Genomic DNA, 13,993 nt, shown 5'->3' on the forward strand with positions numbered 1-13,993 from the left:
TTTGTCTGTGGGAGTGGGCCCTGAAATTGTAACTAAAGTGAACATACTAATCATCTCCTTGTTAAAAATGTAGTGTAGTCTATCGTACCAATACACAGTCATATATGAAAATGAAATAGATGATTGTGGGCTGAAACTACAGAAGTGGATATATTATATATATATGTCTCTACGATTATTGTTGCGTTAAAACAATATTCCATTGTATATGCTCAAGCGTAGCACACTTGATGGTGGGAGACTCAAAATGAGTACGTACCAACAAAAGTGGTTCGTCGCAGTACTCTAATAGTTAACCCTTCGTAACCTGCACGGCGCACTGAGTGCCGCCTTTTTTAAAGTTTTGAATAAGTGCAATAATGGTTGGGAAAGCACTAGGTAACCTATCTACACTATTCCAATGAAAAACATAGAAGCGGTCGCTACTTTTTTCTGGCGTTCTTTCAGTTGCTTACACGCCTCAGAAGTGACCGCTCTCCCTTTGGTTGCACTCGGTACTGCGTGCAAGAACATTTTCTACCTTAAATCATAGCACACCAGCCATGAATTTTGCAGAAATAAGAAAAATAAATCTAGGCTATGTTGTTCGGAATGAAAATTATATATATGCAGAAACCACTGCAGTACCCATACGGAAGGTCAAGAGTTGTCAAAATAACTATATTGAAAAGTGACATTAGTTTCTTTTATTTGAGTCAGCATGTCGTTTTTTATGTATATCTGGTAAAGTATGAGAAACATATTGAAATTTGAACATTTTAAATTTTTTTGCAAGTTTCTTTGAGTTGTGTTTTACACATTTGATTTCTTTCTCTCAGAGTCTGTAAGATTTTGACTGAGAATTTTGGAACAAATAGTTCCTTTCTAAGCCCATATAAGTTGTATGATTTCAATTCGTTTTGAAAAATACAATAAAACTTTTTGAAAAATACGTTGAAAATCGTGTAAATGGTGAGTTCATTTTTTATGTCCTTCATTACATGGTAAAGTTCTAATAATTTTTAGAATAATATTTTGGTTCATTTCCTTCAAGAGCATAAACTTATAATTTTATGAGATACTTTCTCTCATTTAATTTTTTTTAATAGCTAATAAAAATGTCCAAAATGGACATGTTTCCATTCCAATATATTTCACCTGATTTCAAGTTATTGGTAGTGTAATTCAACAATGATTTGCATCAATAATTCATGCTAATAACATTAGCCTTGGTATGCAGCACTAAGTGCCGCACGTGAGAGATTTGTGATGATATGGGGATGCAGATGGATTTTTTAGATTTTCTAACTGTTTGAAAATAAATTACATTGCTCTCTAGGGTGTTCCCAATATTTCTGTATTACTTTTGTTCATAAAAACATAAATGTAATGTAATTAGGAGGTAAAATGCACTTGGTGGGCATATCAGGCACAATCTTTGAATGCATCTCATTCGAGACGCTCATACCAGTGACAGAGTACAATTGGTTTGTAATTACGGTAATTATTGTAATTATTATATTTAATAAAGAACTGCACCTCTAGAAACAAAAAACAAAAAATTATTATGGAGTTTTAGTGAGACACTCGTGCAATAATTGGTTTATTATTTTTTGTTAATTATAGTAATTTTTGTAATTATTGTAATTAATAAATAACTGCACATATACAGAGCATTCCCTGACATTCACTACGAGACTCGGCGGCAAGCGGCCCGGCGTCAGCACTTGTCTTTCCCGGTAAACGGGGTCCACAACAGTCGCTAGAGTCGGCTATTAAAATTACAGTTTTCATATTGTGTACTAACCTTGACTACAGAAGATGTTGAAAATGATGTCCTTCCGCTGCAACACATTCCTGGCATCTCTGAAGGAAATTGGCATTTATACGTGCAACTTCATCTACTGTAATTCTCCCGATTTCTCGTACAATACTCTCTTTTAACTCACGGATGGTGTGCGGATTGTTTTTGTATACTTGGTTTTTCTTTCCACTTTTATTCAGAACTGACCCTGTTACTCTCAACTTTTTTACGAGATTTAATATGGTGGTCCTATGTGGAACTCGAACACCAGGAAATTTCGTTTGCAAAACATCGTCGCACTTCTCCACAATTCCTCTTTCCGAAGTAACACTCAACAAGATATATCTTTTGTTGTATTTTAAACTTTTGTGGTGCCATATTAAGCCACAATCTTCAACACACGGACACAACACAACACAACTTCCGACAACTGGCATCAGTCCGCAACGTCAACAGAAAGGGAAAGAGTGCGAAAGCAGGGAGAGCGAAAAAAACAGACTGTAGCATGCAACTGTCGCGGACCCGTTCACCAGGAAAGACAAGCCCTGACGCCGGGCCGCTTGCCGCTGAGTCTCGTAGCAAATGCCAGGGAATGCTCTGTATAATCAGTAGAGGCACATATTTTTGGTAAATAAAAAAGCAAAATTTCAGTACAAAAACAGAGTCGATTTCGGGTTCAAAAGTGGTAAATAAAATAAAATTTCGGTGTTATAGCAGTGATTAATCACATCAAAAGTGCTATATAAAATGACATTTTGGTTTTAAAATTGTGAATATAATCCTAAATTTGATTTAAAAACTGCACTTATTACACAAAATAAACTTATCCCTTCTAACAGCACATTTATGTAGTTACCTGAGTATTTAGTCTATTCCTGTGTAAAGGGGTTCATTTTTGCTTCTCCTCAAATATTTACAGCAGAATTAATCAATTTTCCGTGAATTGCATAACTCACAGGATACATCAGACTTTGGAAAGTGTCGCGTCGGTATATAAATGGTAAATTTCGTGTTTAAGAGTCAATTTCGCATTTTTCAGTTCATTTCGCATTATTTCGTGACAAAACAGGGTAGAAAAATGCACCTCAGACCTTTCAGAAACATGAAAAATGAACATTACAGCATGTTATTTCATATTTCGTGTTTTCGTCAAAAACGAAATTTGCATGCCTCTAATAATCAGCAAAGGAAGCATTGATTCAATAATAAAATGGGTTCTTGAATTTTAGTGATAAAAAAATTGTGGGCCTGTGAGCTGTTCTCCGGTATGTAAGTTTCTCATATGGCCCTGGTAAGCTAGGGTTAAAACTAAACCTATAGTCCTGATGAGCACATCTGACCATGAAATGGACTTAAAACAATCTTTTACATGTTTGTGTCTCAATTTAAATGCTGATGTCATAAAATATGAAACAGAAGTTAATATTCGATGTTTTGGGACAATTATAAATCTTTACTGTTCACAACATATATGCAAAAGTATACGCATTACATGAATGGTGAATATATACTGTTTAACGGAGCTTTTGAGACAGAAGCGACACGTGGCTCTTTAAAACCAATGCTTAGAAGTAGAAGTAAGTGCAACCTTTCCAACCAAAGCAACATTAGCTGCAAGTGTCACTTGCCACTTGGCCTGTAAAGTTTTCTCAGTGACCTTTCAGACCGAAGCAACAACTGACATGTGTCACTTGGAAGCAGACCCTTAGTAATCCATTCAACTTTTTGAACTTAAGTGCGACAACGAGCTGAACATGTCACTTGCATGTTGCTAGGACTATACAGTGGAACCTCAATTTTATGTTCTTCAGGGGACTAAGCTGAAGAAACTGAAGAAAAAAGTAAAATCGAGGAAAATTTTATAGAATATTCCTATGTTGGGACCATCAAGATTCAATGTAATTATAATGCGGGAAAATGCATAATCCGGATCCGGAAACGTAAAATCGGGGTTCCACTGTACTGTTTTCTCAATGGCATTCATTGTGCTGCTTTCGTCTGTTGCTTTGCATTTTTGGTGAATGTTTTGCTTTATAATAAAGGATGTGTCACTTGTCATCTGTGACTTCAGTGTGAAAACTCCTTCAATGGTGTGCATTATGTTGCCTCGGTCTTGTTTGTGCATGCGTGGTGGATGCTTGCTTAGTCTGAAGGGGCCCTTGTCACTTCAATGTGACACCCAGTTGCGTGCCCAAGGGTGGGTTGGTGAGGGTTATAACCCCCCCGCCCCACACACACACTTTTGGGGCCTGTATTATTAAAAAAAAGAACGTGAAAGGCAGAAAAAGATGGGACAATGAGAGCTAGTTACCAGAAAAAGTGTACGTAACCCCTCCCTTTCGAAAATCCTGTGCATGCCACTGGTGACACCCCTCACTGTCATGTTGCTTTGGTCTGAATGTTCTCTATACTTAACAAGATTCTTTGCTATTCATCAGAGATTAAGATTTAATTTAGCCTAGAGAACAAATTGCAAGTACTGTTGTTGGAAAAAGGCCGGCTTTTTGATAGAAGGTTCCTTTTATAATTATGAATGGGCCTCTGGAGTGGAATAAAGTAATGATGTTGCCTTTGTATTAAGAGGGGATCTGAGGTTCAATCCTCAGTGGAGGCAGAGTGCTTTGGATCTCATTTCAAACTGTAGGTCCAGTTCAGATTTCTTAAATAGATTATTATTATTTTGGCTATTTGCGGCCAGTTCTTATTTGCTTCTGCTTCAGTTTTAGTGCCAGTGTTTTTCAACAGCCGGGCCTGAAAAAAGGTCAGTTGCACCCAGGGGTTGACTAATAATTTAAATATAATTTTATATTTGACAGCAAGTCAATACGTAATTAAAATATGATTATACCATAGTTGATATATTAATATTAATTAAGGGTGCATATTAATTTCCATATAAACTTTAAAGATGAGAAAAGTATTTAGGAGTGAAATTTTTGGGTTCAGGGCATTGACTTGTAAGAAATAAATTTACTGCGCTGTGGTCTCACAAAAGTTGAGAACCACTGCAACAAGCAGGCAAAATACTAGTTGCTCCATGACCAGGTTTAGCGGCCCTTTTAACCAAATTATAGATGATGTACTGGAAAGTCAGAATACAAATGCACATGTTCATGTAACAAATTCAAACCTTGAATATCATGTCATACTATTAGATTATATTAAAAACACATACAAAACTACTCTAGTTATGTAAATATATTTTTACTACGTAGATATATCTAATAAGCATACCGAGCTGGACCCTGTGGCCGAGTGGTTAGCCCATTGCGCTGCAACGCTAAGGGTCTCGGGCTCGAATCCCACTCGGGCTTGGTTGTTTGTGAATGTCCATTCATCAATTTCATCATTTCATCACTCATCCCCATCTTTGCAAATTAGCCAAGATGCACAAAACGCGAAGTAAAATAAAATATATCAATCAATCAATAAGTGTACCGAAATATGAAGATAACACTCAGAAAGAACCACACATTCAAAAAAGACAGCTTTTTTGAAAACACTTTATGTCTAGCTATGAATTTCATATTGTAAATTGTATTTTATATTTAGAAATGAGTGTCTTATTTTACAGTAGGGAGATAAACAAAAACCATGGAACAGGAAAAATACTGCCGACTCCTGTATTTTCATTGATTTATGGCACTATTGTGAAAAAAGCTGAAAAGATTCCAACCAAAAAAGCTGCGGAAAAAAATACTACCATTTTGTTCTTAAAAAAGCAGGGTTTTTTCCGACCACTTCCAACTCTACTCTAACCAGAACTTGACTTGAGAATACGTAATATACAGTATTAACTGGGGCTAAGCCGATACCACTATTTGCTGATACTAATAACCTAACCGATTCCTACCGATACCAATACTTATATAATTCCAGTATAAAATATATACTATCTGTGACAAAAATATTGAGCCCTCGGTTTGCGTGCTTGTAAAACTGTACTCCTTGGGAGGAAAAAAGTCAAATATAGCTCATTGGAAAGCTTCAAGTGTCTGCTTTTAGACAAAAGCAAGACAAAGTGATTTTAAATCTGTCAGTTTTCTATTCCGACAAAAATGTTGGTAAAAGTGTAGTTTTTTTGTGTAATTTTTACATTAGTCGAATTCAATTGTGTGTAGCTTTGTGTAAAACCGTCATAAAAATATGATTTTTTTTGTGATTGAAGCTTGGTTATGTGGAAATATCTCAGCCAAATATAATGATACTATCTGCTGTGGAACAGCAACAATTAATGATTAATTATGATGTTGCAATCTCGAAAATTGTCAGTGCAATGGCCATGAAATGCATATCAAAATGATGGTCGTGGAATAAAAATCAAATTTACATATCTCATTCTTTCACACTGCGAATTGAAAACAACAGAGCAAATTGTTTTTCTTAGCAACCTGTTCCCGCGTGATTTACATCGTTGCTAAGAGCAAGTGAGCATTGTTGCCAAGCGTTTCCACTTGTCCTTTAAACTTCTCATCAAAGCAGCTTTGACACGGGAAATGAACCGAAACAATGTGTTGCACAAAGGAAAGCATTGTAGAGGTGCCGAAAGTTTCTTTTGTCACTTCTATGTTTACATTCCTGCCATGAATATTGCCTGAACACCCACATAGCCATAATAATTCTTACGTGCATTCTGTCCAGGTAGTCAGTCTCCCACAATTTCGAGTGTTTGTTCGTATGTACAGTATTGAGTGATAGTGGTTTTGTGAAGTGATTTTTTTGTTGCATGATAATGGCAAGACAGTAATATCATAGTGGTGCAAAAGAAATGATAGTCAGTGAAAAGAGATATTTCGACGAGGAGAAACAAATGGGCGCATCTCACGACATAAATCAAGGTGTCAAGTGCATGGCAGAGTGTTTGGGGGTTACATCAGCACAGTGAAAAAAGTATGTAAAGAAAAAGGGACCAAAAATTTGCATCGACCCAATATTTTATTGGGTGAGTTTTTGCAAGATGTGGTGAGAAGAAAGATACACGACTTTTATTTTAATTATCCAGTTCAAAAGAATCCATTATGAACAGCATTTTATACTTTTACCTTTCACTCATTATATTTATTGAAAATTTATTAGTTTTTTTGTCCTTCTCTCTAAATGAACCCACAACTCCTTGCTTATTACAACAGTTGCAGCTGTGTAAGACCAAAATATAAAAACAATATTTAAGGTGGAATGTATAGCAACATGTTAAATGCTGAAACCACCACCACTACTCGATACAATGCTTAAGTGAATTTTGTGAGATAAACACAATTTACATGCGTTTTTGCTCGAAATATTGCAACGTCCACCCACGCAGTGCTCAGCACCAAGGCGCAGGAGTACTGGTACTGGCTGCGTTCAACACGCTAAACACTGCAGTTGGAGGGTCGGCAAAAGTTACCCATATGTGCTAACTGATTCAGTCGTAGTACAAGGACTTAGAAATATCGCAGGGCTTGCTAGGTGCAAAGAAAGACTAAACCATGTTTATACATATATATGTAACAGTTTATTATAATCGTATCACAAAGATGTCCTTTAGCACACTTACTCAAGTGTCTTTACCTTTACCCTTACCACTCACTTGCATCAACAAATTGAACAGTATAAATGACAATAAAAATGGCTAACAATCTCATGTCATAAACCTTCACACTGTACTCAGAATTTGAACTCCAGGCCTTTCTGCCTAGTACTTACTGATTTCAAAGAGTGCTTCTCGCTGAGCTAATTTACAATTTTTTTTCATTTCACATTCCACTTTTCAGGTTTTTAACCTTTAATTCTCCTGTCACCATATTTGATAACATTTACCAAAAACAACGACCACGCAAGGTCTAACCATGAGCCAAGTTCCTCCACCTAGAGGTGGACCCGTTAACATTCACAGAATACAGCGACCACGTAGGGTCAAATAAAAATAAGCGAAAGTAATAACCGTAGAGGTGGATCCGTTAACACATTTTAAACATTTAGCATGCATTATTCATCCATACCTTCCCAACAAACACAATACTGCGACTTCGCAGGGCTGTTAAATGTGGCGACCTCGCAGGGTCGTTACATACGCCCCTTCCTCGGGCCAAAATTTTTGGTAGAAATTTAAAACTTACAATTTCTGAAAAATTTTTTACTGGAAATATTAAAGATCAACCTGGTAAGAGTCTCTGTCTCTTCTACACTAAAGTCACTTGGTCCTCTTCTTCCCCTACTACTTCTCTTCTTCGCTCCGGAGAACATCTGTAAAGGCGAAGGTTGTCGAAGTTGACTCTGTCGACTGGGTTCTTGTTCGTCGGGTTCAACAGCAGGGCAGTTTTGCTTCGAACATCCGTAGCGACAAATGGCCTAAATAAACCAATTCACCTTTAGCAAAGTTACATTTGCGAAGTTTCACCTTGAGTCCAACTTCTTCTAATCTATGGAGCACCTCTTCTATATGTTGGATATGGCTATCGAAATCCACATCAAAAATCAGAATATCGTCTATGTACACTGTCAGATAACTTTCAGTTTCAGGTCCAAAAACTGTATGCATAACTGACACAAAGGTAGACACAGCATTAGATAAGCCGTAAGGCATCTTCAAGAATTCGTACTGGCGACCTTTGTACGAAAAAGCAGTGTATTTTCGGCATTCTGGTTTCAAAGGAAACTGTAAATAGCCTGAAGCTAGATCTAAACTCAAAAAATACTGGGCTTGTTTAAATCTCTGCAATGACTCATCAATAGGTGGCACTGAGCTTTTAGGAACAATCATAATAGCATTTAATAGTCGAAAATCCAGGCACGGTCTTACACTACCATCGGGCTTATTCACCACTAGTAATGGATTTAGATATGGTGATACCGATGGTTGAATAATGTTCCAGCTTTTCCACAAGCTGAGTTCTTTTTCTAGAGCGGCCCTTTTCGAGAGCGGCACTGGATATGGCGGGCGATGAACTGGTTCGGTACTTTTTAAAAGGATCTCACATTCTGCACTTTCCATGGTACCGGGCTTCTCTGAGAACACTGCTATATATTGATTCAGCACTTGCAGCAACTCCTGTTTCTGGGAATCATTCAGAATGTCTATAGTTTCGACCTTCTCCTTGAGGTCTGTCGGTTTATACATCCACTCTTCGTCTCTTTCATGGACCTTTTGGATGTACCGCACAATTTCAACATCCAGTGGATTCCCTACATCTTGATCCGGAGTTTTTCCAAAATACAATTTTACCGAGTTTCTTCTGAAATTTATCTCGGCCTCGTGCTGCTTCAAGAATGGCATGCCCAAAAGAAGATCTGTAACAAACCCTCTCAATATAAAAACTTCAGTACTGAACACCATACCTTCAATCTCCAGTTCCACACGTCTGCTGCCAAAGACACGCTTCCTATGGCTCCCAGAAAAATCCACCAATCTTATCTCTGGAACCTTCTGCACTTGAATACCTGGAATTTGTTCCTTTAACTTAGTCCAAACTTCATATCTTAAAATAGAGCATTCGCTCCCAGTATCTATTACACAAGTCACTGGTATATCTATTAACTTTGCAGCCACTGCTGGTGATTTATATCTAATCCTCGATTCCCTTGCGGATTTCAGTTCACTCTGTAATTTTACTTCTTCTGTTTCAGTTAGTTGAAAGTTAACCTTTAGTTCTTGGATAGTTGTATCAGGTCGCTCCTCCGAGGCCCCTTGCCTAAATGGGAACGAAGCACCTAGACAAGGATCTAGTTTGTTTGGCAGGATTGCAGGAAGTCTCGGGTTGTTTCTAGGGCTTCCTCCTGCTCAGAGGTCATAACTTCTCTGGAGGGTGACTGCCTTCCACTTGGTCCCGTGTCTCTAGGTGAAGGTCGCCTAGGTGAATTAGGATCACTGCATTCTTGATTGTTTCTCCTCCTATCGGGAAATCTACGATCTGGCCCTTGATTAGGTCGATAAGGTTCCCATCGGCCATCCTGGTTACGGTTCTGTCCTCTGTTACCTCCACCCCTATTAAAATTTCGAGTTCTCCAAGAGTTTTCTGGTCTAGTGTTACTCCTGGTCTCAATGCTTCGCACTTTGAAATTCTTATTGGGAAGTTCTTTATTTTTGAAGTCCTCTTTATTTCTCCAGAAGTCGGGGTCATCATATATTTCAAAGTCCTTGAGGAAGCTGGTCAATTCGTCAACTGTTCGGGGAGAGTGCGCAAGGCAGAGATTTCGAGTTCTATAAGGTAACTGACCTATGATTAAATTCAGCACCTCGCTCTCGCTGAAGTTGTCACTTAGATTCCTATAGGCGGCGTAAATGCTCCAAGCGAAGCTCTCCATATTTTCATGTACTGGACGGGAATATCTTCTATTTCTTACTGCTGTTAATTGTCTCTGCTTAGCCTTCTCGGAGGCAAACTCTTCTTTAAACTTTATGCAGAAATCAGCATAGCTAACAAAACTGTCTATGTTACCTGCCAGCCAATGTTCAGCTTTACCTGTGAATACTCTAGGTAACAATTCGAGTCTGTAATTGACAGGTACTTGCATGAGCTCGAAGCTTACATTGAGCTCACGAAGATATTTCTCAGCTGACTGAGCTTCGATATCACCCTTGAACTTGGGGATGTGTGCGATGTCAGACATTCTAGGCATCTTAAATTCGGTTCTTCGCCGAGGAGATGTCCCGTCGGAACTATCTGTTTCTCTAGGCCGCTTACGCTTATCAGATTGAATGGTTCCCATATAGAATGGATTCTGCACCACTCTAGGAGGTTCATAAGAGGCTGCTTCAGGATTCAGACTTCTATTTCGTTCGATGGAATCTGGGAGAACATCAGAAGGCACTCCCGGTTGTAGCTGCAACCGTTCAATTTTATCTTGCAGTTCGCCTACTCTTCTGACCATAGACCCAGTCTGCTCCTGTATTTCTTGCCGAAGAGATACCTCCAATTTCTGTGTCTCTCCGCGAAGAGAGTTCACCTTTTCGCCGGTTGCTTTAGCCATCGTTTCTGCAGCTACTTTCTGTTCTTGGACAGCCTTCTCCATAACTACGGTCTGCTCACTCAGAGTCTTTACTGCTGAACTAATGGTTTCTATAGATGCTTCTATCTGCTTAACTCTCTCTGGTTCTTCACTTCCATTTTCCGTCGTAGACTGAGCTACCAATTGCAGACAGACCTCTAAATTTTTCTTCATTTGTTCCTGCTCTTGCTCCATTTCACCACGCCAGACAGCTAAAGGTTCTAATTGTTCTTCCACTACTTTCACTACTTCCAGCTGACAAGAGATCCTAATTTTATCTAATTCCTCCCTAAGACTTTCTAACTGGTCTGTCTTATGTTGGGAGAACAGTGTTCGCATCTCTGTTCTGCTTCTTTCAGCTTCTTGCTGTCTCCTCTCTTCTTGACCTTGAACTAAGGCATGGAGAGTCTCTAATTCTCTTTCTCTCTTCTCTTCTGCTTCTCGTTTTTCCATTTCTCTTTTCTCTTCTGCTTCACGTTTTTCCATTTCTCTCTTCTCTTCTAGAGACTCTATTAGCGACCTAAATTCTTGTGTCTCTAGTTTTCTTTTAGCTTCTTCTTCTGCTTTCTCTTTCTTTCTAGCTTTCTCTAATTGAGCCATATCTTTCTTTCTCTGCTTCTCCTCCTCCGCTTTTTCTTTCTTTCTCTCTTCTTTATCTCTCATCAGCCATTCTAATAACCAATGGTCTGATGGGGTCGTACTAGGAGCACTTGGTTCTTGTCCTAAAACCATCAAGGGTACCGATGAGCAAGTCTTGCATCTGGACTCTGCAGTGGAGACTGAGGTCTCTTCTTGCCCCTCACATTTCCAATGAAACTTCTGTAGACATTGGCAACACTGGAAAGACTCCCTCTCTCCTCCGGTATCCTCACAGCATCCGAACTCAGTTTCTTCATCTACGGTTTTCCTCCCTCTGCTTCTTAAGCTCATACTTGACGCATCCCTTTCCATTTTGGCACACCGTCTATGGTTTCTTCCACTACCGACACTATATCTTCACCTTCGTGAATTCTTTGGAAGAACACCAGCACTGACACTTATGAGCCCTTTCTAGTCCTTGTAGCTAAAAGGCTCCCACTGGCTTGCTGGTTTCAGTCTTTACAATCTCTCGGGCCCCACGTTAAGACGCCAAAACTTTATGCAACGTCCACCCACGCAGTGCTCAGCACCAAGGCGCAGGAGTACTGGTACTGGCTGCGTTCAACACGCTAAACACTGCAGTTGGAGGGTCGGCAAAAGTTACCCATATGTGCTAACTGATTCAGTCGTAGTACAAGGACTTAGAAATATCGCAGGGCTTGCTAGGTGCAAAGAAAGACTAAACCATGTTTATACATATATATGTAACAGTTTATTATAATCGTATCACAAAGATGTCCTTTAGCACACTTACTCAAGTGTCTTTACCTTTACCCTTACCACTCACTTGCATCAACAAATTGAACAGTATAAATGACAATAAAAATGGCTAACAATCTCATGTCATAAACCTTCACACTGTACTCAGAATTTGAACTCCAGGCCTTTCTGCCTAGTACTTACTGATTTCAAAGAGTGCTTCTCGCTGAGCTAATTTACAATTTTTTTTCATTTCACATTCCACTTTTCAGGTTTTTAACCTTTAATTCTCCTGTCACCATATTTGATAACATTTACCAAAAACAACGACCACGCAAGGTCTAACCATGAGCCAAGTTCCTCCACCTAGAGGTGGACCCGTTAACATTCACAGAATACAGCGACCACGTAGGGTCAAATAAAAATAAGCGAAAGTAATAACCGTAGAGGTGGATCCGTTAACACATTTTAAACATTTAGCATGCATTATTCATCCATACCTTCCCAACAAACACAATACTGCGACTTCGCAGGGCTGTTAAATGTGGCGACCTCGCAGGGTCGTTACAATATATTTTAACATGTTAGTTGGCGTGAAGGCTTCAAGTGCAAAATTTAATCATTGCTATCGCTAGTATGCACCTCGCTCTGTTTTCCTTGCTTATGAAATCGCTGTACACAGCAGGTGCATTATTATTTTACAGGGTGGGGCAAAATAATGTTACCACTTATATGGTGTTTCGGTCAACGATGGATTGGTCGGCGTGGTCCACTACCATGGGCAGCAAGATCACCAGACCTCAGCCCGTGCAATTTCTGGTTATGAGGGATGGTAAAGGAGCGTGTTTACACAACAAAACCGTGGGACATACACGACCTTAAACAAAGAATTTCGACAATTGAATTTGAATTTTGAATTTGATTTTAAAATTGTGGGAGCATCAGCACTTAGGCTATTTTGCTCCTGTCACATTATACGGGGGCCAGCCCCTTATCATTACAAGGAACAACTCTAACGTTGCATAATTAAAAATCTTAAAATGTTCTGACTTCCGTCAAAAACTGAGGCAGCAAACGGGCACTCAGCACACATAAGGACAACAGGACAATACAAACAAAATTATACTGACCATGGGGCCAGTCGCCAGAGCCTCGTTAGTCTTCCAGGGTGCACTAACGTGGAAGTGAGGTTGATATTTGGGTGTACTATGTGGAAGGTCACCCCTTACACCCCGAATTTCGACAGTGATACACTCTATACCGCAAGACATGTGTTCAAGGGTCATGGACTCAATGGTTGACAGAATGCTCAAATGTATTCACATTTCTGGTTCACAGGTTGAAGGGGTATATTAAATGTGTATGTTTCCCTTTCGGTGGTAACATTTTTTTTGCCCCACCGAAACACCATATAAGTGGCAACATTATTTTGCCCCACCCTGTATACAGAGAAGACTGGATCGATCTCTCATTGAACATCGTTGCACTCAATATATCTGATTAAATGTATGACATAAAATAATACTGGGAAAAATGATGTTCATATAAAACTGAGTGGAGTTGTTTTCGATTTCTTTAAGTTCACTTTATGCACAGGTAGGCTAATTGGGACTGGACTTACAGTTTAAAGTGGGATCCGAACCACTATGTACCTCCACTGGGTATCGAAGAAGATGACGTTCATATGAAGTTAACAGCTAGAAGAAATCCCCCCCCAAAAAAAAAACAACTGCAGTACAGCAGTACTCCATTTGCAATATGAGAAATATTTTTCATTATTTTATGCTGTGACAATACTTAGGATCGCCTACACGGAACACACTTGTTCAATTCTCGCAGCGAAACTGCAACGCTGTGGAAGTCGCCTGCAGCCCGCGGAGTCTGAGATTGGCCGCACCCAGCCTA

General features: G+C 39.1%; 1 protein-coding gene across 3 annotated transcripts in view; it reads left to right on the top strand.

Moving 5' to 3' along the window:
- The window catches only part of ScsbetaG (Succinyl-coenzyme A synthetase beta subunit, GDP-forming), a 47,895-nt gene that overhangs the window by 17,910 nt on the left and 15,992 nt on the right, over positions 1–13,993 (top strand). The window lies entirely within an intron of this gene.

Source organism: Lepisma saccharinum, chromosome 2 (genome assembly GCF_977018435.1).
Source record: "Lepisma saccharinum chromosome 2, izLepSacc3.1, whole genome shotgun sequence".
NCBI classification, from domain to species: Eukaryota; Metazoa; Arthropoda; class Insecta; order Zygentoma; family Lepismatidae; genus Lepisma; species Lepisma saccharinum.